The sequence below is a fragment of the Leptonychotes weddellii genome, chromosome 9 (assembly GCF_054177405.1).
Source record: "Leptonychotes weddellii isolate Sample4059 chromosome 9, ASM5417740v2, whole genome shotgun sequence".
NCBI lineage: Eukaryota > Metazoa > Chordata > Mammalia > Carnivora > Phocidae > Leptonychotes > Leptonychotes weddellii.
The window spans coordinates 97154925-97181657 of NC_138377.1; the positions used below are offsets into that span (position 1 = coordinate 97154925).

General features: G+C 49.3%; 1 long non-coding RNA gene across 1 annotated transcript; it reads right to left on the reverse strand.

Annotated features, from left to right (window-relative positions):
- Nucleotides 1-752: 752 nt before the first annotated feature.
- LOC115936959 (uncharacterized) lies at nucleotides 753-26733 on the reverse strand. Its single transcript, XR_014148708.1, has 3 exons — nucleotides 26529-26733; nucleotides 1946-5898; nucleotides 753-1123 (listed from the first exon to the last, which is right to left on the reverse strand). It is a non-coding gene; the product is annotated as an uncharacterized LOC115936959 (long non-coding RNA).

The following is a 26733-nucleotide window of genomic DNA, read 5'->3' on the forward strand; positions in this document are numbered from 1 at the left end:
TGAATTTACTTCTTCAACTATAAATTTTATGAAATCTAAATAAAGATCAAGGATTTCCAATGTAAATTGAAAGTCGGAATTGAGATGTGCTGAACGTGTAAAGTATGCAAGGAGTTTTAAAGACTCCGTACAGAAAACGGTGTGAAATAGCTCATTAATAATTTTTTATATTGATTATATGTTGACATAATAATGTTTTGAATATAGTAAAGAAAAATGTGAGTAATACTGGTTTACCTTTTTACCTTTCCTTTAATGTGGCTACTAGAAAATTTAAAATGACGTGTGTGGCTCGCATGATATTTCTACTGGGCGGTGCTGGACGATAGTATCCTGGGAAAGCTCCAATTAGCTGAGAAACTTGCAGAGCTAATAAGTGGCAGAACCAGAATTTCCACCCAGATCCCCAAAGCTGGAGCTCTTTCTTTTGGGTCAATTGGAAAACGTTGTTGGTTTTATCTAGGGCCTCCAACAAAACCTGCCTGAGAAGGAAGCAGCAGTTCTCACCCTAAACTGGACAGGGTCTCAGCATCTGTGCCCAAGGACTGCTCCAGGACAGGGGAGGGCATATCTCGAGGCTGGGTGGGCAGTGGTGGACAAGCTGTCTCCCTTCCTCTATATGATCACTCCCCAGCTCAACCAGAGAGCAAGGTTTTTAGTATTCCTTTTATACCCTGGGCATGGGATTTCATTTGGGGACACAGTTTCTACTTTCAAAAAAAGGTTGAAGAACATTGGTGAAGAGGGAAGTCTTTGGATTCAAACAGACTTTATACTTATGAACTGTTTGGCTTTGGGCAAGTGAACTACTCTGACCCTCAGTTTCATCATCTGTAAAATGGGGATTTGTATTTCCCGCCTGAAAGATCATGACAACAATGAGATAATGAGAATATGATGCATGATCCACAGCATGAATATGACCCCCCTCACCCTTCCCCTCAAGGCTGCCCTGGACACAGTTCTGGGTGTGTGTGTGGGTGGGGGGATGAAGTGGAGTGTTGTTGAATATGAAGTGGTGATCTTTTTATCCCCGGTTGTTTCTTGTCTCATATTTTCCTTTATCCCCAGAATTATGTGTTTTCAGTCGTAGTTTCATATCCATCTGCAGACAGCAAGGGACCTGGGAGAATGAGATAAAATGGGGTGACTCTGCTGAATACTGCACGTGGGGCTGCATCTGCTCACATGGGCTTTTTCTTCGCCTATTTGATAAGAAGTGAAGGCCTGCAGGGGGCAGCACATGGCCAGAACTTGGTCCACTAGGGCCTGGCTCAGGGCCTCATGGGCTTTGCAAGAAATCAGAGCCTTCCCAGGCAGAGGGGGAACATTAGGGATTTCTGGAAGGAGCCTCAGTGTGGTGTTGAGATGCTCATTATTATGCCCTGCAAGGTAGTGATGCCGGTAAAATTATGGTCCTTGGGCTTCCAGATCTACCTGCCCCTGGGGTCCAGCCAACCTCTTAAGGACCCACTTACAAACCGCCCCCACTCCAGACCTGAGAGAGACCTAAATGGAGATCTACCCCTAACGCATCATTATACCAACGCGGGCAGCAACCGACCTCACAAGGTAGCTATGTGTGCATCCCCATCTTAGAGAAAGCAGGCTCAGAGGGGTGAAGTGACTTTCCCTTGGTCCCACAGAGAAGAAATGATAGATCTGTTAAAGTTCTTTTGTTTGCAGGCAACAGAAAATGGCCAGTCAGCTTAAGCAAAGGGGAAGGACATGGATCCTGGGGCGCCTCGCAGAATGGCAAGACACTTGCCCGGCTTGCCTCTAAAGGGCAGGGCCCCGGGGCTGCTCAAGACCAGAGCCCCAGCTTGTAGGCTTTCTCCGCGAGAAGTGCCTGCAGGAACGAGCCCCAGCTCCCATGCCATGCCGGCCCTGGCTCTCTCCGGTCTCACGCTCAGGTTCCCGGGAGAGAGGTTCTGAATGGACTCACCTGGATCACTGGGCAGTGGTCAGGGTTCAGGGTCATCGGCTCGGATGTGGAGGAACTGTTCCGCGTCCTGCAGCGAAGCCCAGACGCGTCCATCTGTCTGTGCTGGTCTCCTGACTCCTAGCCAGGGCCTTCCAGGGCTCTCAGGTAGCTGCGGGCGAATCCCCGACACAGGCCAGCCCGGGGAACCTGAAGGCACTATTTGCATTTTAATTAAAGAGGTCCAGAGACCAAAGGCCTTTGGGTCCTACAAGACCGGTTCTCCCAAATGCCGGAAAGCGTGCGCTCTGTAGCAGATGGGGCCAAGGAGCTCACGCCTGGTACCTCCCGACACACCGCCCCGGGCGCCTCCAACTCAAGATGTGCCCCGTTCCTTTTGCTTCCTCTTGTCCCCCCCAACTCCCTTCCATCTCCCTCTCCAAGGATTTAGTAATATGTTGTCTAGACACCACTGCTGCCGTTTCTTCTCCATTAATCCATTTTAATTGGAAAGTTATCATAATGCAAACTCTCTTTGGTATTATTTGCCGCTCTGCATTATTAGAACTTCACCAACTCGCTTTCCCAGCAAATTAAACTTGCTATGGAAGCAATGAGATCAGCTGCTCATATTAAATCAGGCTGCGCGTTGTTAAGTGGGGCTGGGAACGAGGCTCCCTCGGCTGGGTGGGGTGCCGTTGCCGGAGGCGTTGACAATATGCACCCCTGTTTCTAGGCTGGGATTTGGCCTCTGTGCCCGGTTCTCCTCTCTGTGCCTGAGCACCGTGTGTTGGAAATTAGATGGGCAGAACGGGAGGACAAAAAGCCTCTGGTGGATCTGGCCTCACCCAAAACCCAGGGCAAATGGCAATGAGCAGAATGCTCAAGGGCCCCACGCTTCATAGATTACAGAGCGTGTTCAGTCACTCCTGGGATCCTGGGAAGCAGGCATTCCTTTCATCCAGAGCCCGAAACGGAGGCTCAGAGAGGGCGACTGACCTTGCTCAGGGTCGCACGGGCCAACCCCGTGGCTGAGGGCTGCGGAGCAGGTGTGGCTGGTCGGGGACACAGTGTCAGGTCCCTGCCCCTGAACCCATGCCACCCCAAGGGACAAAGCTCACGTCACAGTGAGCAAACACCTTCCTCAGGGCAGACTCTGGAAGAGATTCACTTCAGGTTGATGGTATGAAAAGCTCTTAATAAAGTGATCGGGTATCCTATTTGCGGATTACTCACTGTCTCAGTGTCTCATTTTTCCTTCTTTTTTTGCTTTCTTCCCTGTCTTCCAGTATGGACACTGTTTGTGGTGGTTTTTTGTTTTGTTTTGTTTTGTTTTAAATATGTCCACGAATGCCTCAATCTCCCTCCCTCCCAAAGCTGGAGCTTCCATTCTTCTCTCCTTGACCGTGGGCCTGATTCTAAGGAAGAGAATGTGACAGAAGTGAAGGTGTGTGCCTTTCAAAGATAGGTCAAAAAAAGACGTGGATCGCGCTCGCTTCGGCAGCACATATACTTAAAAAAAAAAAAAAAGATGAGGATCCTTCAGCTTTGTTCTCAGGGATGGCTCGTGCTGGTGGAAGCCAGCTGCCACGTTCTGAGGACACTCAAGCGGCCTGTGGAGGGACCCCTGTGGGGAGGAACGGAGGCCTCCCGCCAATAACCAGCACCAACTTGCCAGGCATGTGACGGAGCTGCTCTGGAAGCTCACTCCCTAGCTCCAGCCAAGCCTTTCAGATGGCTGCAGCCCTGGCCAGCATGTTGACTGCCCCCTCATGACAGACCTCACGACAGAACCCCTTCCCCCAACCTTCCACTGCCAGGTTGCTCCAGAATTTCTAATCTGTAGAAACGGTGTGAGATCAGAACTGTTTATTGTTGTTTTAAGCCACTAAGTTTTGGGGTCTGTTGTTACATGGCCACAGCTGATGAATACGTGGCGGCTGTATGACCATCTTGGAACCATGAGATGACACAGGGTTGCCTTTTTGAGATTTCTTGTTCCACGAGATAGTAAGAGCCCTTAATTTACTGTTAGGGGTTTGGTTACTTGTTACAAAGGAGGAAACCCATCAGCTGCTTGCTGCCTTGCCCAGAAGAGACACGGATGCTTCCAGTCACATTTCACTGGCCATCAGAGGCCCAACGAGAGGGGCAAGGGGAAGTGCCGAGAACATGAAGACTTCTAGGAGGAGGAGTAAGGGACTGAGGTGGGCACGAGGGATGGATAGAAGCAGAGAAGCCAAGACAGCCGTCCCTATGGTGGGTGGACTCAGAGAGAAGAGGGAGAGAGGGCGTTTTAGAGGAACAGGCCAGGAAAGCAGTGGCTATTGGCCTGAGCACAGGTGTGGAGGGGAGTTCTCCCTCCTCCCTGCTGGGCCGTTTGGGGGGCTGGCCAGTACTATTTCTTAACCCCTTTCCTGAGGGTGACTCCTTAGGGTTGGCTTCTTGTTTTTAGACGTGGCAGGGTCTGGTGGGAGTCTTGGTGGCTCTTTCTACCTCAGCCTGTCCTCTTTGCCGGGATCCACGCTCCTTTGCTGGGTGGGTAAAGGGGGCTGCGAGGAGCTGGCCCTGCGGGTCTGCAGCACTGGAGAATCAACCTCCGGAGAAATTTCTGGACAAAATTCAGGCCTTGCTAAGGGGCTGAATGGTGCATGTACATGAATAGGCTGGGATTTCAGAAAGACCTTCTGGAGACACAACAGTCCTCTCCCTAATTGCAGAAAGCCGGGCACTATGATGGGCTCGGGGGGCTCTTGACCTTGGGAGGGCAATGGTCTATGTGCCATGCACGGAGGGTACATTAGTAGCCTCTCGCTAAAAGGCTCTCAGTCAGCACAGCGGGCCCCACAGCAGGTGGGCTCTGAGGCATCATGTCAACACGGCCCCCAGGTGACGGCAAGCGGCACAGACCGGCCTGCCGCAGCCCCGCCCCGCCCCACCCCGAGCATCGTGAAGGAGAAGGGACTGGCGGATCTGGTGCTGGACATTGCCTCCCACTCACCGTTAACTGCACACGTTCCTTTACTTCGAGAAACTATACCTTCCTCACTTGGACACTGGCCGCTGTGACCGCAAAGGCAGGGGCGTAGAGTGCCCTGCAGACGAGCAAGTGACGTCAGACGAGCAAGTGACGTCAGACGTGCAGCGTTCCCCGAGAGGGAGCCTGGAACACATAGATTTGGGGAGATATCTGTGGTAGCTAGTCTCCTGGGGCAGGGCCCAGGAACCAGCATTTTACCGTAAGCTGTCCAGCTTCTCCTGACCCATGCTGGATATGGGAGAGCCACCTGGTGATCCTGTCCGGTCCCCTAGGATGGCCTGGCAACTCGGCAGGGCAGTGTGGCCAACCCACGCTGGAGAGCTAGAGAAGCCAAGGCAGTCCCCAGGGTCACCCGAGGGCAGGGTCGGAGCTAGAGTCTCATTCCCTGGTCTCTTTCCATGGGCTGCCGTGATGTCGCGTCCTCCTAGAAGGGGGTCCGAGGGAACCCAGAATCAAGGGGTGATGATGATTAGGGGGAAGCAGGAACTCTCACCCATTCCATCCACGGCTGTGGGCTCCCCACTGTCCCCGGCCCACATTTCTGGAATGGGGAATATTAATAAACATAAGGAGTGTTTATATAATACCTCCCACGTGCCTGCAAATGGCTCTGCGCGTACTAATTAACTCTCACGGTTGCCCTAGGAGGGAGGCACTGTCCTTCTCCCCATTTTACAGATGAGGAAAACTCAGGAAGCACAGGAGTGCATCCAGACTCTTCGTCCCTGAGCTGCTGAGAGGGCAGGCCCTCTGGGCGCTTCCCCGAGCTCTTATTCTGCAGAGAGCCACGGCCCAGGGAGAGGGGGTGCGGTGGGAGTCCTGCACGTGTCCATGGCGGAGTGGGGGCAAGGGCCCGGCTTCTGGCCTCCTGGCCGCGCTGCCTTCCTCGGAAAGGGGCGCTTCTGGGCTGTTCCGGCCACAGGGCTCATTACTGATGCTGCAAATTGAATGGAATAGCTGCTTGGTTACAAATTAATAACAGATTTGTTTGTCATTAAGGCAGCATTGTTTAATAAAATTAGTTCAGCTGAGCGTAATTACCTTCATATAAAATTCCCCCTTAAAAATTACTTTGATAAATCTAAGCCAATTAGGCAGGAGTAAAGCCTAGGGGGTGGGGGTTTGGCTCTGAGCTTAAGTTGGGTCCCTGCAGTGTCATCCCCAGGCCGGAGCTCAGTTCCCGTAGCCCTGGGGCATGCCCCCGGGACCCCCTGGAGGCGGACAACCACTGTTGTAATCGGCTTCTCCAAGACAAACCCTCAGAGGGCCCCGGATTGACCCTTTCACTAAATCTAAATATTCCTCCTAAGGAGGTCCTGCCTCCATTTCTCTCACCACCCTCCAGCCTCCTAGGCTCATTCCTGGTTATTCTTCCGCTCAAAGACTTTTGGGGGGCCCCCATTGCCCATAAGCTGTTATTCCAAGTCTTGATCTTATTATTCAAGGCCTCATGGTAGTTCAGTGACAATGAAAACCAGATTGGGCATCAGGGGATGGAGGTCTTGGGCCCCAGCCCATGCTGGACGTCTTCAGACCGGCAACCTTCTGTTCAGGCATTCTTTACTCCCCTACACAAGAAGAAACAGAGTCGTTCCCTCCTCAGGTGGTGTGAGGATGACAAGGGATCATGCTCTGGTGCTTTATAAACCCCAGGCCCCCGGTGAGGCCTCCCTTTTGCTCTCCCCTTCTCAGCAGCTGGCCTGTTTCCCTGGCCTGGCCACTCTGGTCCCTGTTACTTCTGGGGACCCCTTGTTGCTGGGGCCACCCAGCCCTTTCTGGAATACCTATCCCCTCCTCTCTGGTTGGCTGGCTTAGGTTTTAAGTTTTAGTCAATAACCTCCTCGCTCCATATGCTTCTCCTGCTTTGCTCTGCTGGCCCCTGAGCCTTCTCCCGGTGACCTTAGATCCAGACTCTGAGTGTGTGTCCCCGGCCGGGAGCGGAGATAAGTGTATGGAATCACGCCCCAGATAGCAAATTCACAAGACCCTCCCTCTGCCTTTTCTCTTCCTTCCTTCCTTCCTTCCTTCCTTCCTTCCTTCCTTCCTTCCTTCCTTCCTTCCTTCCTCTTTCCTTCCTTCCTTCTTTCCTTTTGAGAGACAGAGCGCGAGCACAAGCTGGGGAGAGGCAGAGGGAGAAGGAGAGAGAATCGCAAGCAGGCTCCACGCCCAGCATGGAGCCCAACGCAGGGCTTGATCTCACAACCCTGAGATCATGACCTGACCGAAAGCTCAACAGACTGAGCCACCCAGGTGCCCCCTTCTTCTGACTTTTCAGTTGGATTCTAGTTTCTGTTTCTTTCATCGACTCTCTGGGAAAATCTGCAGTAGAATCAAAAGAGGCCTCAGAGGTAAGCAGGCTGCACTTTCCCTGTTTACAGACAGGAAAATGGAGGCACAAAGCCACTTGGTGGCTAGGCCAGGCCTGGTTCCCTCGTCTCCTCACCTCCAGGCTGGAGCTTAGCCCTGGTCGCATTTTCTACCGCTTCTGCTCTGCTCCAACACTCCTCTTGGCCCCTCTCTGAGTCTGCTGGTCATTTCCTGAACACCACTGTCTTTTGACCAGGCACCTGGATTTCAGGCTCCAGGAGGTGGTTGAGGGGACTGTAAATCTTTCCTGTGCAACTTATAGGCCCAAGATCTCCAAATGGCCCTGTAGGAAGCTGGTGGAGGGTAAGGATGCTGAGTAGGGCCTAGTGCTGCACAACTCCAGGGGGTGCCATTCATAGATGACATCACCCTCTGGTGTTGCACAGTGCACAGGTCACACAGCTGTACCCAGTGCCCAGGGCGCCAAGAATCAGGGGGATGGGAGGAGCCTAGGCATGTAAGGAGAAGACCCAGCTCACATTGGGACCCAGACTCAGGCGGGAAGGAGGACAGCCCCTTGTCACAGAGTGCCCCGTGTCCGGCTTGCCATGGACAACATCTGGAGCCTGCAGGCTGGCACAAACTCACTTTGCGGCTTTGAGCCTCAGTTTCTCCTTTGTAAAATGTACTTTACAAAGGCAAGTCATGCAAAAAAAAAATCGATGGGAGAGTGCATTACACATAGAAGGTGAAATCAAAGCAAATGGGCAGGTATCAGAGCACAGGGGGCATCTGGGACGGGGGCGTAGGGAAGCCCCTCTCCAAAGCCCTGGCTGGTGACCTGCCAGAAGATCCTGGTTCTGGGTAGAATTCCAGCATCCACCAGGGAGCCAGAGGTTTTGTGACAGTGGCGTATGAGTGTCGGGGGGGCCACGAGGGCAGGTGAGGGGGACACTGCCTCATTTCCTCTGCACAGAGAAGACATTCTCTTTGGCCCTCAGTTTCCCCTGATGCTCTCACATTCCCAGGGCCCAGACTCTCGTGGTGGCCCCTCCTGAAAGGTCTTACCAGTCACCCAGCCTGAGGGCTCGGGAAGGGGAGGGGGCCAGAGGACCTCAGCAGGCGCCACTGAAAAGTTCCGAGCGCCAGTCCCTCCTTAGCCCCCCAGCTCCCTCTGAAGCCCCTTTTGAAGGGGGCCTCGGAGCTCTAATGAGTTGAGAGCTTTTATGGGAGCCCAGGCAAACCAATTAGGTTTGCTTAAAAATATTGTATTCATTAGCATGAAAATAAAGCTGAACTTTTTAGAGATAATTGCATCTTTTAAAATGTGGTAGTCTTTGTCTGGGCTTGTCTCATAAATATGCATGCTGCATAATCCTTTTGGAACCATGGTCGCAATCATGAGTAACACACAAATGCATCCAGAGTGTTAATATTCTGACAAGAGTGGGGCCTTTCGGGCAGGCGGAGCCTCCGGTGGTGGCCTCTGGAGGTGGGCCTGTAATCCCCAGCTGCAGCCGGTGCAGCGCATGGGGACAGCGGGGACAGCGCAGTCCTGGGTCCCTCATACCTTAGACTAGGGCTCCAGTTCTAAATTGCTCCCTTTCATGCAGATGTCTCCAAGGAAGTGGGCTGCAGGATTCTGGGGCTTCGCTCAAGATGCAGAGAAGTGGGGCACTGAGGTCGAGCTCAATTTATGGCTGGGGAAATTGAAGCCCAGCGGGTTAAGTGGGTTTGCCAAGGTCACCCTGCACGGATGGGGCCAAGGCGAGGCTCAGTATGCCATCGTGGGCTGATGCTCGTTGTTGGAAATAAAGTGAGGGTCCCTGCTAGGGAGAGATTGTTTTGACATTTAGCAGGGAAGGGGTGTATTTCAGGTGGTGAGCCTGGGTGAGCCTGGGTGGCTGGGGGAAGTGTTGGAGACTCCAGCCTTCCCCACTCTGTCAATTGCCCTCTAAGCCACCCCGAATAAACATGCCATCTAAGTCAAAGCCATGAGCTTGCTATCTCATGTGGCTCTAGGATGAGTTCTAAGCAACCCCCTTCCCAACCCGGAGTGCCCCTCGGCCCTTCTGGGTAGGAATTCCTGAGCTGCCTACGGTCCCGGTCCTACCCCTCTCTCCTCTTCCTCTTGAGTAGAGCAGCTTTATTCGATTGTTATCCCACTTCTCCATGGGACGCTAGGACCAGCCCCCCAGGAAAGCTGTGAGCTCAGTGAAGTCTCATTTCAGCAAACATTTTGAGTCTTTGCTCTGTCCCAGGCACCAAGCTAAGCCGGACGGGGCTACAGAGGCAGTAAGATGCTCACCACTTACGGGGAGGCAGGCAGTTTTCAGGGACCTGAAACCCCAGCTTCTCGCAAAGCCACGCTGTGCGGTGTGGGGAGTGGGGTATCCATCAGTTGGGCGGACAACACTAACTGGCCTTTTGGCACGCGGCAGGATTTGGGCAGGCTGCAGGGAACAGCTTTGGGGAGCAGGGTTTGGGATGTGATTAGGCAATATTGGAGCCCAGAAAGTTCTCCTTTGCCATTTTCTGATCTCCCTCCAGAAACTCCTCTCCTGCCCTGGGGGTCTCAGTTCCCTCCTGGCTGCCTCCCCTCCTCCTGCCTCCCTCAGGACACTGCGAAGTGTGCCAGGGTTCTCAAGTTACCAAACAGAAAACTGCGAATGTCCAACTATGAGGATGGGGTGAGAAAGCGTATCACGTTTATGTACAGCTTTCCCACTTTTGTCAAGAAACCCATGAGGCAGACCCTTATGAAACTGCCATACACGGCCATTCTGGAATAGAATGGTGATTTTAACCTCCTGGGAGGGCTTTCTGTCTACAGGTACAGGATGTGCATTATCTCATTTAATCTTCAGGACGAATCCACACGAGAGACACTGTGACTACCACTCCCACCATGCAGACTGGAAAATCGAGGCAAAAGAACTGAACTTCCCAGGTCTTAAGGAGCTGGGCGTGCTGGCCAGGCTGCCTGCGCTACATGGAGGTACCATGAGACGCAAGGCGCCAGGGGATTGAAGCCACTAAGTAGAGGAAAGACAAAAATATCGGGAGGTGGTTGGGAGGTGGAAAATGGAATCCTATATTCTGACCGAGGGAAAGTTCGGCTGTTGAAGACAAAAGGAAATTCTGAGCTTCCTAAGAGAGGGGCAGGTGGGGGACGGGAGCACGGGGGGGGGGGAGGGGAGAGGAGGCAGCTGGGGGAGGGGAGCATGGGGCGGAGTCATAGCGCCCTCACTGACTCCAGGGAAGTGCCTGCCTTGTGCAATAGGACAGCTCCGGGAACATGGTGCCATTTCCCTAAAGGGCAAGAAGAGCAGCCGGAGGGACCTCTTTGGCTTCAGTTCTTAGAGAAAGAGCTGAGGTGACAGTGAGCAAGTCCAAATGATAATGTTTAAGTCAGAGGTTGGTTTGGAGAGGCGATACCGAAGACTTGATCCCAGGAATGGGGTTCCCTGGAGGTTGGGCTTACTGCAGGGATCTGATCTGCGGCACCGAAGAAGGGCTTGTGGTGGGAAAGCACCAGTCCTATTGTCAGATTGGATTTTTAATCCTGGCTCTGCCACCTGCTCGGTGGTGACACTAGGCAGTTCATCAATTATGTGATTTCATACCAAGGCTAAGTGGCCTCTGGAGCCCTGTTCCTTTTTTTTTTTTTTTTTTTTTAAGGTTTTATTTATTTATTTGACACAGAGAGACACAGTGAGAGAGCGAACACAGCAGGGGGAGTGGGAAAGGGAGAAGCAGGCCTCCCGCTGAGCAGGGAGCCCTACACGGGACTCGATCCCAGGACCCTGGGACCATGATCCTGAGCCAAAGGCAGACGCTTAACCACTGAGCCACCCAGGCGCCCCTCTGGAGCCCTGTTCTTTCCATGCTTAAAGATTCCAGAAGAATTAGTACTGTAAATATAGGATTTAAAAAAAAAAAACTGGTATTGATTTCTAACTGGTGAAAAGTCAGGTCTGGGTTCATGGGATGTGGTTGGACACTCCACTGAGTCCTCTTACCCCACTTCATCATCAATAAAACTGATCTTACTCGGTTCCTAGGATTCATTATATATATGTGAGAAATCAGAGGGCAGGAGGAGTGATCAATGAGTACCTTAAACCCCACACAACAAATGTATCGTGGACAACTTTTCTGCAGTCTTTTTTTTCCTTTTTAAAAGCAATACTTTTTTTTTAACCGTTAACAATATTCTGTAATGACCAACATGGTACATACACGTTTGTAAATAACATTTTGTATGAGATGACATTGTGCAAATACATTTACAGGTATTTTATATGAGGACTAGAAGAATTGCTGCATGAAATGTATGTACATTTAACATGTTGATAGGTATATTCAAAATATTCTCCAAAAAGAAAAAAGAAAAGTCAGTTTATACTTCTAACAATAAATATACGAGCATGTCTATTTCCCCCAACCCTCTAAACAAGACAATCATGTGACCTCTATTCTACATATTGATTCCTCTTACTGATTTCCAAGAGCTCTTTGTATACTATGGATATGAACCCTCTGTCAGTTATGTATGATGGCACAAATATTTCCTCTGGTCTGTCATTTATCCTTTATCTTCATTTATAGATTATTTTGCCATGCAAAAATTTCATATTTTTTATGCGATTAAATCTGTCTTTCTTTGCTCTTGTGGCTTCTGAGTTTAATGCCTTGAAGAGGAAGCCATCTTCCTCAAGATTATAAAAATTTTTTCTCTATATTTTCTTCTTTTTTTAATAATTAAAAAGACTTTTTCAGGGGGTAGGGGCGTGAATTAACGGGTGAAAGTAGTGTGTAGTCCTTGTGCTCTTCACCACAATGCTCTTTTGGTTCTCTTCACTTCAGGGCATATGGCAGGATTTCGCTCTCTCTGTACTGCCTGGGGGTTGGGTGGGGCCACGGGACTAGTTCTAGCCTGAGCTGTCAGCAGAAGGGATGGGGTCACTTCAGGACCAAGCCTGTAATAGTGAATGCAAGACTTTTCAGTCTGAGTCCAGACCTTCTATGGCAATGTTTGAGGTGGTGACTGCTCCGTCAGCTGGCTCCTGTGTGATTTCCATGAACAGAGTCTCCCGACTGTCGTGCAATGGATGTGTGCCCTGAGCCAGAAATCAGCTTTTACTGTGTTAAGTCACTGAGATCTGGGGGCAGTTTATCACCACAGCACAGGATAGCCCATCCTGGCTGATTTCAGAAGGGATCTAACTTGCTTTTTTCCCAAAGGGATAGTTGATTGTTGGCTTTCCATTTTTTTTTTAAATGGCTCATCTTTCCCCTGATGTTATAAAATGCCATGTTATCATGCCCCCAATTCTCATATATACACAGGTATATATCTGGACTCTTCAGTCTGACCCGTCTATCTGCCTATTCTTCTACCACCATTATTAACTGTTTTAATTGATAAAGCTTCATAATAGATCTTGATATTTTTCAGAGCAGGCTCCCAAGCTTATTTTGTTTAGTCTCATGAGTTTACTCTTTAGACAAATTTTAGAATTAGCATTTCAGGTTTCATAAAAACCCTATTAGAATATGGGTTTGCAATTGCATTGAGTTTATATATTAACTGGAGGAAAATTTGTCTTTACCTATGGAATCTTCCTCTTATTTATTTTTTATGTGTTGATTAATCCTCTTAGAGTTTTAGGAAATATTGTCTGAGCTCCTACTCTATGTCAAGCATTGTGCTGGTGCTCAGGATAAAAGATAAACAGGATACAGTCTGTGCCCTCCTGGCTCACAGTCTAGGGGGACAAGACCATTGACGGTGGCCCGAAGGGGAAGGCACAGGGCACGGTGGGAGCCCAGAGGCAGGATCTGGGAAACTCTGTCTGGCAGTTTGAAGAGGACTTAGCTAGGGGAAGGGTCTATCGGGCAGATAGAAGTACATTACCAAAGGTTCCAGGGTGGGGATATGGCCGGAGGGGAAGAGGAAGGTGGGAGCTGCTTCACACCACACGTGGTGTCCTGGAGTGTCAGCCTGATCCCCAGGACAATAGGGTGTTGCTGGAAGGGTTTAACTGAGATTGACCCCATGGCCTTGGTGTAGCCTCTATTTGGGGGCGTGACTTGATCTGTTAACTGGGAGGGAGTGTTATCGGGTTATTCTCATATTAAATCGCATAGTTAACCACTATAAACTGATCCAAAGCATATCAAATGGCTAAAAGGACTAAGACCAAGAAATAACTAACATTTACTGAGTACCTACTACGTGCCAAGAATTTTCACGGTACAGTTTTCAAGTTGTCTGTGGATGGCCCGGTATTTTTACATAATCTAAAACCTCACAATAACTCTGGCTTCTGTGGGTACGATTCCCATTTTACAGATGAGACAAATGAGGGTCAGAAGGCTCAGTGATTCACTCCGGGGTCCAAGGGCTGGGGAAGTGCAGAGCTGGGGCTGTGCAGCTGATCTCGCATTTCCAAATCGGGGCGGCTTTCTGCCCTCCACAGCTGCGGCTCGTTATAAAAAGGAGCTAGTTCTCAGCCTGGGGAGGAGAGGGAGGCTCGTTCTTGGCCAAGTTTCATTTAATTTTCCATCAGTAGGTGTCAACTGTGAACTAGTCAGAAATGCTAAAATAACAGCTTAAAAACATAGGAACCGAAATGGAAATGTAATTTTAGTGTGCCTCTCCAGCCCCCTCCCGCAGATAAGTGCCGCGTGTGGAGTATCTGTTACAGAAATGTAACACTTAAGGACTAAACTCACAGGAGTTGCTGTCGATGTGCAATTTAGCAACTTGGGCTGTTAAAGAAGGGAGGGGGGAAAATCCTCCACGGGCAGCAAATTGAAAACAAAAGTAAATGGAGAAAAAAAGCAACATAGCCTTCCCGCCTCTGGTTGCAGCTCCTGCTAATGGCCCGGGAAATAGCCTGCTGGTTAAAAAATGCCTGGCCTTCGAGAAACATTCACCCTGAGAGGGCGCATTGGCTGGAAAAGGGGGCTCGATTTAGCCAACCGGGCATCAAGGCCTCTGGCTGGTAGGTTAGCAGGGCTGGTTCAGCCCCTGCCATGTGCCAGGAGTGGGGCTCAGCCCAGCGGGACTTCACGATGAGGGGAGGCGGCCGTCCTTCTGTCAAGGGGTTTACTGGTTCAGTTTGGATCAGCACCCACCGGGGCCAGTGACGTGATAATACAAAAGCCGCACAAGAACCAGAGGTGTGTGGGGCACGGAGGGGAAGGTGGGGTGCAGGTCTGGTCTGCATGGGCTGGGGAAGGTGACATAAAGAGGAAACATGGGATCATGGCCCAGGAGCAAGGAGATCTGTGTTTCAGTCTCAGCTCTGGCCCCAATTCACTGTGTGAAAAGCACAAACCATTTCTCCTTCCTGAGTGTCAGATTTGTTACATGTGGAAGAGTAGAAGTCGATTAAGTGGTTTCTAAGGCTTCTGCAGGCTTTGACACCTATGATTCTGTGAATTGGAATTACTGTAAAAGGCTCTTTGAGTTGCTAGTAACAGAAATCCAGCTCCAACCAGCTTACTCAAAAAAAGGCTTAGGTAATTGTAAAGTGTAAAGGTGGTCGAGGATCAGGCATGGCTGGATCCAGGAGCCGGCAAAGGATTCCTTGGGCTCTGTCTCCCTCCCACATCATACCCTGGTGATGCTTTCTTCTCTCTGGGCTGGCTTGTCTTGCCATCATAAGGAGACAGTCTTTCCAACAGTCTAGGAGCTCAGCCCCACCTAAACCACAGAGAAATAGTTTCTTCCAGAAAAGAAGGCTTCAGGTATCAGCTGAAGGGATAGGATAGAGAGCAGGCAAAAAAAAAAAAAAAAAAAAGGACAGAAGATCTCCACGTGGGTCTTGTATGCATTTCAGATTCAGGTTGAAAAGGTGGGGGAGGGGAGGAACATTCCCAGGAGAAGTGCAGGGTCCGCGCTCTGCCGCAGGCCTGGTCAGAACGTTTGTGAGGCCCAGGGCAAGAGCACAGATGGAGGCCACCGACCATATGTCTAAATATTAAAAAGTCATAACTCACTAATGAGCTGTTAAATAAAATAGGTTTCTCTGCCTATCTGGACGCACGTATCTCCATAATGACCCGAAGGCAGGTTCCTATTCAAAATTGTCAGAATCCTTGGAATTTTGCACCAGAAAGAGAGAGAACATCTCATCCCACCCCTGACTCCATCCCACGCCCAGTCGACACCTTAGCGAACACGCACCCGAGCTCTGACCAGAGCCCGTATAAATAGCTGGCCTGGGGTGTGCATACTGACCCTATTCGCCTTTAGGGGGAATGACCTGGGGGGTGGGGAGGCCTGTGCAACATCCTTCTCCTCAGACTCCTTGAGATTTAGCTTTGCTGGGAGGATGAGGCCTTCGGGGGACCCTTTCCCTGAACCCCCGCCCCCACCCAGATGGAATGGTTCTTACCCTGGACTCCTGGAGCCCCTGGGGTTTGCTTGGTCAGAGAGATGCGCCTGCAAATGGCTGGTCTCAGCAACTGGGTCGCACTCCTTCAGCATGGGGACTGCCATAAACCAGGCCCCCAGAAATGTTGGTGGAAGGAAGGAGATTTGTGCAAGAAATACAAGGAAGGTGGGGTTAAGAGAAAGCAAGCTGTAGAAAGCATCTCATGGATTTACCTCCTCGGAGACTTGGTTTCTATCCCCTGCTCCTCTTTAGAACTCTATCTAAAACCCGTCGGCTTTCACGGCCTCGGTCAGAGCCAGCCTGTCCTGCAGCCACTCTCCTTGCTCGGCAGGGTTATCGCAGGCCCTCCTTACTGGCCCCCTCTGCTCTCCATCTCTTTTCAAGCCAGCAGCCTGTTAAGCATTAGATCATGCCATCTGTGTGGTCTCCCGTCTTGCTCAGAGGAAGTGTCGAAGCTCTCACAAAGGTCTGGAAGGAGCTTATATGCACCAGGACCCCCCGGGGACCTGATGAGATTGTGGATTTTGATTGAGGAGGTCTGGGGTGGGGCCTGAGCCTCTGCATTTCTAACCCCCCCCCTCCCCGCCCCAACTCCCGCAGGTGATTTGATGCCTCTGGGCAGAGAACCACACAATGAATGACGAAGCCCCAGGATGGTGTCCCCTCTCCTGGGCTCACCTACTACCTACCCTTGCTCCCCTTCCACGGTCACCAACTGTTTCTATTTGCAGTGGATTGTCTTGGGTGTCAAACTGGAAGTCCTATGCCCCAGGAATTCCCTCTGTCCTGGGCAACCTGGGGCTGTGGGGCCTCCCCCCTCTGGCCCTCCCCTCGGCCTCACTTCCTCCTTGGGTCCTCACTCCCAGGCCACCTCTCAGGGAAGCTTCTGTTTTACACCTGCCCGTCCCCCCCTCCCCCATGGGCTCTGTCCTCTTCTCACTTAGTTTTTCTCCTTAGAAGTTGTTACCCACTAGCATACTGTTTTATGTGTTCATCATATTTGTTGTGTGTTTCTCTCCACGAGGAAGCAAGCTCCACAAGAGCTGGGATGTTCTCTCTTGTCACCGATGTACCCCCCACCCGCCCCCCAGTGCCTACGACAGTGCCAGATAGATCACAGATGCGTCGTAAAAAAATTTCTGAATGATTGAATGAATGCCTGAGTCTCCCAACCAGTACTTCTCAGACTTGCATGTGCACATGAATCCCCTGGGGGAGACTGTTACTCTGCAGATGCTGACTCAGGAGGTCTGGGCTGGAGGCTGAGCTTCTGAGTGTCTGAAAGCTCCAGGTGCCGGGGATTCGGCTAGTCCATGCGTGGCTGGAGGCTCTAAATGCTGGTCCCTTTTCTTCTCTCCCACTTGTCTCCTCCCCTCCCCAGGAAGGAGGGAAGTCTGGGTTTGGAGGTAGGGCCAGGACTCTTGGAAGTGAGAGGAGCAGGTGGGACAATCCCAGTCCCCACGACGAGGGGCATTTGGCTCCGTGTGACTGGGTGGCCAACCAGCTGGCCCATCTGACTGATTGAGTCAATGATGAAAACGGCCCGGACCAAACTTTCCCTGTCCTGTCTTGCCTTTCAGAAAGAACGGTCCCCCCTCCCACTTGTCTTCACTGTCTCTACAGCTGGCTTGAATGAGCAAAAGATTTCTGTCCAGAGCCGGGCTCTGTTGGGCTTTGCACCTGCTGCCGGCAGCTGTTGCTGACGTTCCTGTTAATGGCACAAATGGAGTCTCTAACGGCTGGGGCCTAAGCCCGGGTTGGCAGCGGGGCTGGGGGTGTGTGGGCCGCACAGACAGACGGGAGTTCTGCCAACTACCGGGATCCAGGCTGCACTGTGAGTCAGACGGCCGGCCGGCCAGCTCAGAGTCTTCACCCTAAGACGCTGTTAGAGGGGACTCGGGGAAGTGTAGACAGGCTCTCCACTCTCTAGGAGCTCACGTTTTAGTTGAGGTGGGAAGATTTGACATCGAAGAGGTTTGAAGAATAAGATAAGACCCTGGGTAAAAACCTGGGGTTGCGTCTGTGGAACCGACTGGAAGAGTGCAGGAATTCCCACCAACTGGAATATTTCCTCTCCTAGAGACTTGGATGAAGAATGTTTTAAGTTTAAAATGGGAATGCGCTCCCTATGTACTCATTAGAAATTTGTGACATGTAATAGCTTTTTAATTTACGGAAGCAAGGTAAAATCATGGGTGGTACGCACTGACCGTTCTCTAAAGTTGCTAAGAACTCTTGAGGATTATAAGGGTCTACATTACCTGGTGCTGTTAATGTTTGGAATTTCTTGCCTTTTAAAATATCAATCTGCTCAAGTGCTTACCCAAAAGTCAATAATGGTGGTGCTGATGTAGGTGCTGCTGGTAGCTACATTTTCTGAGAATATTCTCTGTGCCAGGCACGTAATCTTACTGTACGCTCATGACACTCCATAAGGAAGTCATGGTCATCAGCTATAGAGCCAATCAGTTCCATCTGCCCTTCATCTGGCCACTGTGTCCTGATTCCCCCGGGGGATCCCCCCAGCACCCCCAGCAACCTTCATCCTTGTGCTTCTATAGGTCACTCTGCCCCCAGTGCAAAGGTTTGACACGTGCCCGGCCCCTCACAGCATTTCCCTGGCCATGGTGTTTGGATCAGGGATGGTCGCAGGACCCAAGGAGAGCCAGTGATGCCTGGGGATAAGTTCGTACCTTTTCCTCAAGGATGTGAAGCTGACCGGATGTAGGACCAGGAGTTTCTACTTCAGCTTGTTACCCTGGAAGGAGAGTCTCCCTGGGAGCTGTGGCTAGATGATGCCTCCCTAAGGTGGAGGGCAGCGCTGAATCTAAAGATAGAAATCAGGACCTGGTGGGGCGCCTGGGTGGCTCAGTCAGTTAAGCGTCTGCCTTCAACTCAGGTCATGATCCCAGGGTCCTGGGATCGGGCCCAGGGTCAGGCTCCCTGCTCAGCAGGGAGTCTGCTTCTCCCTCTCCCTCTGCCCCTGACTCGTGCTCTCTTTCTCTCTCTCTCTCAAATAAATAAAATCTTAAAAAAAAAAAAAAAGAGATCAGGGCCTGGTGACATTGCTAGGTTTTGCTTGAAGCACTTCACGCTGTTTGTTACTTGCCACTGAACGTGTCTTCGTGGATACAGAGGCAAGTATCATTCATGCTCCCATTTGCAGACAGGAGGGCTTGCTCTCTTAAGCTCAGGGTGTCCCGAGAGACGTGGGGCCGAGAGGAAGGGCAGAGGGATGGACGAAATATGGTTTCCGGTGGAATGGCTGAGTGGACGGTGGAGCCTCTTCCAAGAGAGAGGGTATAGGAAGGCTGATGAATTCAGTTTGTGCAATGCCCAGGTAGGTAGCAAGGCAGTCTGGAATTCTAGAGAGAAGGTGGGTTGGAGACACAGGTTTGGCTGCGAAATCAAACCAACCACCCACCATCACCACCACTAAGAAATAACAAATCATCTACTCCAAAGGGAGCTGTGTGGTTGGTGGTGTCTCTGCAGGAGACCCAGCTGTAGGGGGAGGGTCTGTTTCCTTGGACAAGGGTGTGTGGATGTCAGGTGCAGAGGGGTTGAGCTAATTCATTCCCCAGGTCATGGCACTCCAGTATTACAGGTCTCCAGAAGGCCCTATATGTTTACTTATGTATTCCCTGTGATCCCAGTTCCTCTTCTCCATTCCCATCCTGCCCCCACGGGCAGCCATTCCAATAGGTTTAACATGTATCTTGTTGTTTGTATGTGTTCCTGCATATTGCGCTTTGTTGTTTTATGTGCATATCGTTAACTGTTGTAAATGGGACGGTACGAGAGAACTCATTCTGTAGTTCACGTTTTTTTGTTTGTTTGTTTGTTTTACATGGCACCATGTTTTCAGATGCATCCATGTGGCCATGAGTACATTTAATTCTTTTACCTGCTGCACACTACTCCGTCAGAGAGGGGGATGTGTCCTCCATGTCACCCCCTCTGCTCGGAGAGCTCCCATTCCCTGCCTCCCTGTGTTTCACCGCAGTGAAATCCTTGCACGTCAGCCTCAGATCCCAGTGAGAAGTTCTGCGGGATGGAGGCCCGGGTAGCTGCCAGCCTGCAGGATAGCCCAGTGTTTCCCACCTCCTGGAATTCGTCCCCTCCTACACCGCATAGAGCGGGCCTGCATACCCGGGAGGATACCGCGGAAAGGCGAGGTCATAGATGAGATTCCAAACAGGAGTGCTCCTGGATCACTCCCTCACTCTGGGGGCTGACAGCTGCCATGTTGTGAGGATGCTCAGCCAGTCCTCAGGCTCCAGGTCTGGGTGGTGTGAAGTGGGCTTCCTGTCAGCACCTGGCACCGACTTGCTCTCCGGCTGAGTGAGCCACCTTGCACGTGGGTCTCTCTGGCCTCAGTCTAGCCTTCGGATGACTGAGTCCCAGCTGACATCTTGACTGAAAACTCATGTCAGCCAGAAGCATGCTGTGATGCTGCTAAGTTCCTGGCCCACAGAAACGGACCCAATGGATGTCTGTTGTTGTTCTAAGCCACCACCTTTTGAGGCAGTTTGTTCCACAGTGAGAGATAACTCATACAACCCCAGAGGGAAGTTGCCGCATCATAGAATGTGCTTGTACAAGTTTTGATTGTGTGCGTAGTTTAGAGAGTCAGTATTTATACATCTATGACGGAGTTGGTTATGATTTGTCTGACCACTTCTCCATCTGGGTAGTAGATAGAGAGGTGAGTGGATTCCCCTTGTCATAGGCCCTAGAATGGGGTCTGACTCCCCTCAATGCTGTTGGGAGAAGATTGTCTGCACCAGCATCCAACATTTCCAAAGGATTTCCCCAGAGTACTGTCTATGGTGAAACAGAGCACCCTAGACCCTGGCCGGGGCCAGCAAGCGCCTGGAGACCCTGGGCACGAGCTGACCCCTCCTCCAGAGGGGAGTTCCGCTACCCTGACCTGGCTGCATGATCTGCTGCCAGACGTGCAATTGCATTTAACCAGGCCACTGAAGAGCTTCAATTTGTCGATTGAAGTGACAGAAATTCATTTTCTCTTATTTTTTTCCGATCTTTGTCTGTAAAATAGATTTCTGCAGTGTCATTTCTCTGCTCACTCCAATCTTTAAGAAAATGAACTGCTGGATCCAGATGTCTGTTTTATTCAGAGTCCTTTAGCAATCCCCAGATATGGGGGCCACTTGGATGTTATGGACCACGGGAAATTGAATTGCTCTGGCCAAGGATTTTTCCTTTTTATTTATAAATTATTTTTTTATGGTATTTTCTTTTTTTCAATTGAAGAATAATTGACATACAATATTATGTTAGTTTCAGGTGTCAAGATAGTGTATTTGATATGTATACACATTAAGAAATGGTCACCACAGTGAGTCTAGTTACCATCTGTCACCAGGCAAAGTTGGTACAATATATTTTTTTAAGATGTTATTTATTTCAGAGAGAGAGTGCACAAGTCGGGAAGGGAGGGGAGACTGGCTGAGGGAGAGGGAGAAACAGACTCCCCATTGAGCAGGCAGCCCAATGTGGGGCTCGATCTCAGGACCCTGAGATCATGACCTGAGCTGAAGGCAGATGGTTAACCAACTGAGCCACCCAGGTGCCCCAAAGTTGTTAAAATATTATTGGCTATATTCTTTATGCTGTGTATTATATCCATGTGTTATTTACTTTGTAGCTGAGAGTTTGTACTTCTTAATCCCCTTCACCTATTTCGTTCATCCCCCCATGCGCCTCCCCGCTGGCAACCATCCTTTCGTTCTTTATGAGTCTGTTTCTGTTTTGTTTCTTCATTTGTTTTGTTTTTGTTTTAGATTCCACATATAAGTGAAATCAGATGGTATTTGTCTTTCTCTGCTGGACTTATTTCACTTCACATAACACCCTCTAGACCCATCCATATTGTTGGAAATGGCAAGAACTCATTCTTGTTTATGGCCGAGTAGTATTCCAATGTCCCCGATGGCCATCTATAGGTCTTCTTTGAAAAAATGTTCATTCAGGTCCTCTGCCCATTTTTTAATCAAATTGTTTGTTTTCTTGATATTGAGTTTTATGAGTTCTTCATATATCTTGGATGTTAACCCCTTCTCAGATAATGTCATTTGCAAATATCTTTTCCCATTACTTAGATTGCTTTTTGTTTTGTTGATGGTTTCCTTCACTGTGCAGAAGCTCTTTTAATTTAATGTAGTCCCATTGTTTTATTTTTGCTTTTGTGGTCCTTGCCTGAGGAGACAGATCCAAAACAATATCCCTAAGACCAATGTCAAAGACCCTACTGCCCCTGTTTTCTTCTAAGAGCTTACAGTTTCAGGTCTTATACTTAAGTCTTTAATCCATTTTGAGTTTGTTATTGTATGTGGTGTAAAAAAGTGGTCCAGGTTCATTCTTTCAGAATTAGCTGTCCAGTTGTTTCAACACAATTTATTGAAGAGACTGTCATTTCCCTGTGGTAGATTCTTGCCTCCTTGGTTCCATATAAGTGTGGGTTTGTTTCTGCTCCATTGATCTATGTACCTGGTTTTGTGCCAGTACCATACTGTTTTGATTACTATAGCTTTGTAGTATAGTTTGAAATCTGGGCGTACGATACCTCTAGCTTTGTTTTTCTTTCTCAGGATTGCTTTGGCTATTTGGGGTCTTTTACGGTTCCATACAAATTTTAGGATAAGAACTATTTCTAGTTCTGTGGAAAATGCTATTGGAATTTTCATAGAGATTGTACTAAATCTGCAGATTGCTATATGTAGTATGGACATTTTAACAACATTAATTTTTCCAGTCCATGAGCAGAGAATATCTTTCCATTTGTGTCATTTTCAGTTTCTTTCATCTCTGCCTTATAGTTTGCAGGGTACAGGTCTTTCACCTTCTTGGTTGAATTTATTCCTAGATATTCTTTTTTTAAATTAAATTTTATTTTTAAAGAAGATATTTATTTATTTGAGAGAGAGAGAACACGAGCGGGGTGAGGAGCAGAAGGAGAAGCAGACTCCCTGCTGAGGAGGGAGCCCGATGTGGGCCTTGATCCTGGGACTCTGGGATCATGACCTGAACTGAAGATAGATGCTTAACCAATTGAGCCACCCAGGCATCCCCTAGATATTCTATTCTTTTTGATGTAACTGTAAATGGGATTGCTGTCTTATTTGCTCTTTCTGATTGTTTGTTATTAATGTATAGAAACACAGCAGATTTCTCTGTATATTGATTTTGTATCCTAAAACTTTACTGAATTAATTTATTAGTTCTAATAGTTTTTGAGTGGAGGTTTTATGGTTTTCTACGTATGGTATCATGTCATCTTGAATAGTGACAGCTTTACTTCTTTCTTTCCAGTTTGGATGACTTTTATTTCTTTTTCTTGTCTGATTGCTGTGGCTAGGAGTTTCAGTATTATGTTGAATAAAAGTGGTGAGAGTGGGCATCCTTGTCTTGCTCCTGACCTTAGGGGAAAAGCTTTCAGCTTTTCACCACTGAGTATGATGTTAGCTGTGAGTCTGTTATACAGGGCCTTTATTGTATTAAGGTACTTCCCTCTATACCTACTTTCTTGAGAGTTTTTATCATGGATGGATGTTGGATTTTGTCAAATGCTTTTTTGGCATTTATTGAGATGATCATATGATTTTTATCTTTAATTTTGTTACTGTGCTTTATCATGTTGACTTAGATATTGAACCATCCTTGCATCTTTAGAATAAATCCCACTTAATCATGGTGTATGATCCTTTTCATGTATTGTTGAACTTGGTTAGCTAATATTTTGTTAAGGATTTTTGCACCTAGGGATATTGGCTTGTAATTTTCTTTTCTTTTTTTTTGTAGTATCTTTGTCTGGTTTAGGTATCACAGTAATGCTGGCCTTGTAGAATGAGCTTGGAAGCATTCCTTCCCCTTCAATTTTTTGTAATAGTTTACGAAGGATAGGCATTAACTCTTCTTTGAATGTTTGGTAGAATTTACCTGTGCAGCCATCTGGTCCTGGACTTTTGTTTGTTGGGAGTGTTGTACCTACTGATTCAGTTTCATTATTAGTGATTGACCCGTTTGGAGTTTCTGTTTCTTCCTGATTCGGTCTTGGAAGATTGTATGTTTCTAAGAATTTATCCATTTCTTCTGTCCAGTTTGTTGGCATGTAAAAAATTCAGAAATCCAGGAGAGGGCTGGAGGATAGGGTTCAAATCAAAATTAGTTTGAGGAAAGGGGGGAAAAAAACAAAGTACTGGCTCTCATAAATGGGCAGTCCAGGGGTTGGCTTCAGCCTGGTAGAACCAGGGGTTGTTTGAAGGCATCATGACTGTCTCTCTTCTTCTTCTTGGCTTGTGTGGTCTCTGACTGGCTTTGTCCTTTGCATGGGTCCTTTCCAAGGAGCAGGCAAAATGGCGACTGGCAGTTTCAGATTCATGTTCTCTCAAACTAACAATAGCAATTGAGAGAGGTCATTTTCCTTGTCAGTTCTGGCAGAAAAGCCCTAGGACTGCCTGTGGTTGGCCATGTCTGAATCATTTGTGCCTCCCTGAATTAATCACTGCAGGAAGTTTCAGAGGGGTAATCTGATTAGCGGAGGCCTGGACTGCACCATTACCTAGAGAAGGTGGAGTCACATGATTGACAGGTCCATCAGGACCAATAGGGATGGGGGAGCAGGAAAAGCGGATGTGTTATCAGAGGAGGGGGATAGGAAAGTGCAATGGGCCCTCAAAGACTTTGGGAAGCAGAGTCCATAACAAGCCCCAGATGGACAGGCTTCCAGTGTGGCTCTGTAATATATTTTTTTAAAGATTGATTTACTTATTTGAGAGGGAGGGGGAGAGGCAGAGGGAGAGACTCTCCAGCAGACTCCGTGCTGAGGGCAGAGCCTGACACGGGGCTCAATCCCACCACCCCAAGATCATGACCTGAGCTGAAATCAAGAGTGGGATGCTCAAAAGACTGAGCCACCCAGGTGCCCCAGCTCTTTAGATTAATTCCTACATCTACTCCCCTAGAGTGTGGGGCTCTTCCAGAAGAGCTGACTCAGGGCAGGTTTTGGGGTCCATAGCTGCACTGATCTCGAGCCCCTACTTTGGCTTTGCTCAGGCACACAGGACATCCTTCCTTCTTTGGCTCCCAAGTCTGGCCTCATCTTGTGCTTCAGTGCAACGACTCTTGTTTTGGGGGGAAAGCTCCGCCTGGCCAGACTTCAGTTTGGGCACAGCCCTGGATGTAGGGGAGGTGCTCAGAAAGGACTTGCCTCCCAGTCACGATTCCTCCTCACCTCCGTGCCCTCTTGCATCAGGGGCTTCCGGAAGAGTCCAGCATGGTGAAACGATGTGTGGCCCAGAGCTGACACGCCTCAGGCAAATGAATGAGGGAGTGAATGAATGAATGAGTGTGTGGGTGGACTGACAGACGGCACTAAACTTCAGAAGGTGAAAAAAATAAGATGCTCTATTCCCAACATGGATTGGCAAAAGGCATCTCTGGCCAGCTCAAGTCTGGGAGCTCTCATATCCCAAATCAATTTTCAGACTTAGAACAAAAATGCATATCTATTTCTCTCCGGTTCTCTCTGCCTTCCCTCCCAAAAGAACACGTCTGTGGGGACAGATGGCCCTGTGTCAGCGTCCCTGTGTGATATTGATGTGAACAGCGAAGGGAGGCGTTGTGTCTCATGGCGGTAAAAATAGACGTGCATTAGGAATGCATGAAGTCAGACCCCCCCCTCCGGCCACGCCAGGCATGCTATTCTAAACCCAGCACTCATGGGTTTGGTATCCAACCGCCCGGCAAGGCAGAACAGTGGTCTGGAACTTGACATTTAAAGGGTTTGAAGGAAATAGAAAGAGGCATGGAGCTTTCTTTTTTTAAGTCAGTCTGGCTATTTCTGAATGGGACATGCCAAGGAAACGGGAGATCGAATTCACAGCATTTTAGAACCATAGCGTCTGAGAGATGGAGCGGGGCTGTATGAGCTGTTCTGTCTGGTTCCCCCCCACCCCACCCCCCCAAGGCAGGGATTCCTTCCATGGAGCCTCTGACGATTGTCTGGTTTCTGCTTGGATACCTTGAGTGACAGGATGCTCTCTACCTCAAGGGGCAGTGTTTTGTCACTGGGCATTGTTGGACACATCTAGCTGCTACTACAAAAATACTTTTAAGAAAATACTGTGTGGATGTCTGTCTCTCTGAAATGCCTCTGCACTGACCCTGGGGTTCAGGCCCCCGTTCATGACATTGAAATTTACAGCCTCCGGTATTTCTGGGGCCCCTGCTCTCTGCTCAGCCCTGCATGAGGAGCTGCATAGGCTAAAAAAGAAGACATAGTTTCCAAAAGCCAGCTAGCACACAATCTGGGGAGATAATGAACATGTGTGGGATAATGAGATAGTGCACAGCGACAGGATATTATTAAATTTGACATTGTGTGATACTGCCCGTTTCCTTCCCAGTTTAAATCAGTGGCATTTTCGCCCCCCCCCCCATGTCGATTAATGACACCTACATTTTAGTAGTCTCTCTGGCTTGGGAACTTGGACCGGCCTTGACTTATTCTTATTTGCTTTCCATCCCCGTCTGGCCTCTCGTAGAGTCCTGCGGCGGGACGGCTGGAGGGGGGGGGGGTCTCACAAACATCCCCCTGCCCCCATCTCTGCTTACACCGTCTTCACAATCTCCCGCTTGAGGCTTAAGACTCCCTTCTAGTTTGGCCCGATATTACTCTCCTCAGACTCTGCCTTCTGCTCACACTCCCCCCTCCACCCCATCTGCCCCCAGTGCCGTTTGCTTGCTCCCCTTCATGCACCTTTTCTCTCCTGCCTCTCTTTTTGTCCAAATTCCATGGCTTCTTCGAGGTCCGGTGGAAACTTACCTTCTCTGTGGTCCCTGCATCTCCGTATAAACGAGTGACGGATTTTCCGATGGTTGCAGTTTTCTCTTTAGCAAAGCTGTCAGCCACCCCTTGGACCGGCTCTTGGCTTTTAAGGCTCACAGACCATATGATGGGAAAAAAAAAGGAGGGGGGGCTTGGTGTCCTAAGACCTGGGCTCGAATCAGGACTCTGCCCCTTACTAGTT